Source organism: Dasypus novemcinctus, chromosome 24, assembly GCF_030445035.2.
Source record: "Dasypus novemcinctus isolate mDasNov1 chromosome 24, mDasNov1.1.hap2, whole genome shotgun sequence".
NCBI classification, from domain to species: Eukaryota; Metazoa; Chordata; class Mammalia; order Cingulata; family Dasypodidae; genus Dasypus; species Dasypus novemcinctus.
The window spans coordinates 50,129,285-50,134,511 of NC_080696.1; the positions used below are offsets into that span (position 1 = coordinate 50,129,285).

At 37.8% G+C, this 5,227-nt stretch overlaps 1 pseudogene; it reads right to left on the reverse strand.

Moving 5' to 3' along the window:
- Positions 1–1,924: 1,924 nt before the first annotated feature.
- LOC101445263 (centromere protein N pseudogene) lies at positions 1,925–2,999 on the reverse strand (annotated as a pseudogene).
- Positions 3,000–5,227: the final 2,228 nt, after the last annotated feature.

Genomic DNA, 5,227 nt, shown 5'->3' on the forward strand with positions numbered 1-5,227 from the left:
AAGATTCATAGACACTTACAATAATGCTGAAGGCTTGACTCTCTAGTCTGTCCTCCCTGACTGGGAGCCACCCATGCTCTTGAGAGCACCCTTTCCTCTGTTTGAGGCTTCCCCAGGTGGGGATACAACACTTTTCTGCTCATTGTATTTGTCTCCACCCAATCATATGACACAATATGACAGGATGAGCACTCACACACTCCCTAGAAGTCTGCCCCAGGTGCACCCTGTGCCAGATGACAGCGGTCAAACACCTTGAACAAGTAACCCTTCCTTATCATATTTTCTAAAGGGTTTTCTCAACATTATAGTTCCAACCACGTATCTGGCAATCTCCCATGTTCACCCGCTTCCCCAAAACCCTCCCCCCAATTCCATGGACCATCTGAATCATCCTCCCAACCCCAGTCTCCCTAAAGCCTGCAAAGCCCCACCCAATAGTATCCCTATGCCCCCATCTTATCCATTCACTGCACAACTACTGAACCTCCACTTTAGCATAGATTTCGTCCATGTAGGCATCAGCTCACAACCTTCCTCTCCCCCCCTATTTCCTGTAAGCCTATCGTCCAGTCTCTAGCTCTCTGAAATTGCTTGATTTGCTTAATTCATATCAGAGAGGTCATGTGTATTTGTCCTTCAATGCCTGGCTTGCTTCATTCAACCAAATGTCCTCAAGATTCATCCATATTATCCCATGTCTTAGTACTCTATTCCTTCGTATAGCTGAGTAGTATTCCATTGTATGTATATATCACATTTTGTTTATCCATTCATCTGTGGATGGGCATTTGGGTTGAATCCCAACTTTTGACAATAGTGAATAATTCTGCTATGAACTTTGGTGTGTATATATCAGTTCATGTCCTTCTTTACAGTTATTCTGGGTATATACCCAGCAGTGGAATTGCTGGGTCATATGGCACATCTATAGCTAATTTTTTGAGGAACTGCCAAATGTCCTCCAGAATGGCTAGATCCTTCTACATTCCCACCAACAGTTGATGAGAGTTCCCATTCCTCCACATCCTCTCCAACACTTGTAGTCCTCTGGTTTTTTAATAGCCCCAAGTCTAATGGGTATAAGATGGTATCTCATTATAGTTTTGATTTGCATTTCCCGAATAGCTAGTGATGTTGAGCATCTTTTCATGTGCTTTTTAGCCATTTATATTTCTTCTTTGGAGAAGCATCTGTTCAAATCTCTTGCCCATTTTTTGAATGGGTTGTTTGTCTTTTTATATTTTTTTTTTTTTTTTATTTTTTAAATATCTTTATTCACAAATCAGTATAATACTGGTCAGTCTGAATGCCACATATATGATAAAAAGATAATGAAAAGAATATTTACAATGAAAACATTATTTTATGTAACTGAATCATCTCATGTGTGACCTCCTGCAATAATTTAATGGTCCCAACTCTGTCCTCTGAATGGACAATTTTTGTGATTCTCCCAGAAAGTTTTGAGTTGGGTATGGTTTCTTGGTGCCTCTTTCTGTGATCCAAGTTTTCAGAGAAAATCCCTGAAAATCAGCAATTTGAACCAGACCACCCCAGGATTGAGGAGAGGATGGGGTAAAGGAAAATAGGGTTGATGTCCTACAGTCTCAATTACTGTGCCAAACACATGATTTTAGAGCATTCCAGCATCTCATGGTCAAGTCTGGAACCATTTATATATCTATCCATCTCAAAGGCCCACATCTGCAATATATGCAGGATATTGGGGGTGGGGAGGGGGCGCACAGTGGAGGAGGAAAGAACTAATCCCAACAATTATATTAGCATTTCTAAATTTTCAATATCAAGGATTAATTTCTAAAATTCAAGTTTATAGACAGAAGCAACCGAGCTACCTGTTAATTTAAATGTATGTGCAATATAGTCAGGGAACTGCTATGCTTACAAAACTGTATAAATCTTATTTATCTCTAATTTTAAAATAATTCATTCCCTTCTTGGGTATGCAAGTGAGCAATGGAGAAAGTGGTGCATCTGCAATACCAGCTGGGGCTAAGGATTTCAATGCTTCCAGAAGATGTGGACTAGAGAACTTTATTAGGCACCTAAGGGGTTCTTTCCTCTCAGCCAAGATGCCCCCATTTATGTCACTTTTGAACTTCGTTTCAAGCTTATATTGTGCAAATTCTAGTCTTGGTTGAGGATAGTCTCCAAAAGTTTCTTGTGTCACTCTTTGGAATCTCTCCTTTTCTATTTTGTTTTCGTGAATGATCCTTGAATCCATATTTATTTCAAGCCGAAGGCTTCTTTCCTGGAGAGGTGTAGAAGAGTTGTGAGTTTCAAAAGCCTAATTGTACTGTTTAATAACAATAGTCTTAGGAGAATCCAGATATCGGCTTCTGAGGTCCATTTTCACAATCTGATGGTGTTTGCTAGCAATTGTCAGTGCCTGGCCCAGCAGGGGTATATAGCTCTTTTTGAGGGAGAAAGAAGTGAAGGCATATGGAGTCTGGGGGTAATACACGATGTAAGTAGCTTTGTACTGGTTTGGTTTTGTATAATGGGTTCCCCAGGCAATTCGTATCCATACTGCGTTCTCCTCAGCATCTCTGAAGTTGACCATCACATTTTTTAATGCTCTCCAAAGAATTTTCGTAAATGAACTTTTAAATTGTTCCATATCAAAAAGGTCGATGTCTTCACCTGATCCTTTACTCATCTGAAAAACACCCCACATTTTCTGGTGCCGATGAGCCTTAACATAAATCATGTCTAAAAGGGCCGCATCATTGAGAGTTGCATGCTTCTCCTCACAAAGCAGAAGCAAGTCCTGAATAAGAGGCTCCTTTCTTTGCTGGAAGTTCATGGTCTGCAGTTGATTTTCAGACAAAAAAATCCCATGCTTTTAAGATTGTTGTCATTTTCGTCATGGGGATTTTCAAGATGATCCTCCTAATAAACTCGGCAATAGTCTCATCCATCTCTTTGGCTCGGCCCTCATCTCCAGCCGTCCCACGTCTCAGCAGCCTTTCCCGCTCCAGCTGTCTTTTTATTTTTGAGATATAGAATTTCTTTATATATGCTGGATATTAGGCTCCCATCAGATATATGGTTACCAAATATCTTCTCCCTTTGGGTCTTTTCACTTTCTTGATAAACTCCTTTGAGGTGCAAAAGGCTTTAATTCTGAGGAGGTCCCATTTATCTATTTTTTCTTTCGCTGTTCGAGATTTGGGTGTGAAGTTCATGAAGTCATTTCCTTTAACAAGGTCTGTACATTGTCTTCCAAGGTCTTCATGGTCTTGACTCTTATATTTAGGTCTTTGATCCATCTTGAGTTGATTTTTATATAAAGTGTGAGATGGTAATCCTCTCTCATTCTTTTGCATATGGATATCCAGTTCTCCAAGCACCATTTGTTGAAGAGGCCATTCTCTTCCAATTGAACGGACTTCGTGGCCTTGTTGAATAGCAGACGACTCTATATATGATGATCTATATCTGAACTCTCAGTTCAGTTTCATTGGTCAGTGTCTATCCTTGTGCCAATATCATGCTGTTTTGACCACTATAGCTTTGCAGTATGTGTTAAAGTAGGTAGTGTGATTCCTCTGATTTCATTTTTCTTTTTCAATATGTCTTTCGCTATTTGGGGCCTCTTTCCCTTCCAATAAATTTCATAATTAGTTTTTCCAGTTCAGTAAAAAAAAAAAAAATGCTGTGTTGATTTTTATTGGGACTGCATTAAATTCTGTAGATCAGTTTCGATAGGATAGACATCTTAATGATATTTAGTCTTCCTATCCATGAACAGGGAATATTTCTCCCATTTATTTAAGTCTTCTTTGACTTCCTTTAACAGCGTTGTGTAGTTTTCTGTGTACAAGTCTTTTACATTTTTAGTTAAATTTATTCCTAGGTATTTGATTTTTTAATTTACTATTGTAAATGGTATTCTTTTCTTGATTTCCTCCTCAGATTGCTCATTATTGGTGTACAAAAATGTTGTTGATTTTTGCACATTTATCTTATAACCTGTGACTTTACTGAACTCATTTATAAGTTCTAGAAGCTTTGTTGTAGCTTTCTCAGGGCTTTCTATGTATAGGATCATGTCGTCTACAAATAGTGAAATTTTGACTTCCTCCTTTCCAATTTGGATGTCTTTTATATCTGTTTCTTGCCTTAGAGCTTGAGCAAGTACTTCTAACACAATGTTAAATAGGAACAGTGATAGTGGGCATCCTTGTCTCATTCCTGATCTTGGAAGGATTTTAGGATTTCACCATTGTAAATGATGTTAGCTGTGGGTTTTTCATATATACCCTTGATCATGTACAGAAAGTTTCCTTCTATTCATATATTTTGCAGTGTTTTTACCAGGAAAGGTGCTGTGTTTTGTCAAATGCCTTTTCTGCATCTATAGATATGATCACATGATTTTTTTTTCTTTCAATCTGTTTATGTGGTGAATTACATTGATTTTCTTATGTTGAACCACCTTGCATACCAGGGATGAAACCCACTTGGTCATGGTGTATAATTCATTTGATGTGTTGTTGAATGCAATTAGCAAGTGCTTTGTTGAGGATTTTAGCATCTAGGTGCATTAGAATGATTGGTCTGTAATTTTTCTTTCTTGTATTGTCTTTATTCGGCTTTGGTATTAGGGTAATGTTGGCATCATAGAATGAGTTAGGCAATGTTCCCTCAACTTCTGTTTTTTTAAAGAGTTTAAGTAGGATTGGTGTTGGTTCTTTCTGGAATTGTTTGGTAGAATTCACCTGTGAATCTGTCTGGCCCAGGGCTCTTCTTCTTTAGGAGGTTTTTAATGTCTGTTTCTAACTCTTTACTTGTGATTGGCTTGTTGAGATCATCAGTTTCTTCTTTCATCAATGTAGGCTGCTTATGTGTTTCTAGGAATTTGTCTGTTTCCTCTAAATTGTCCTTCTTGTTGGCATATAGTTTTCAAAGTATCCTCTTGTGATAGTCTTTATTTCTTAGGGTCAGTGGTGATATCCCCTTTCTCATTTCTTATTTTGTGTATTTGCATCTTCTCTTTTTTTTTTTTTCTTTGTTATTCTAGCTATGGGTTTGTCAATTTCATTGATCTTCTCAAAGAAGCAGCTCTTTGTTTTATTTTTTCTAATGATTTCTTATTTTCTATTTCATTTAATTCTGCTCTGATCTTTGTTATTTCTTTCTTTCTTCTTCCTTTGGGGTTAGTGTGTTGTTGTTGTTTTTTCACTAATTCCTCCAAGTG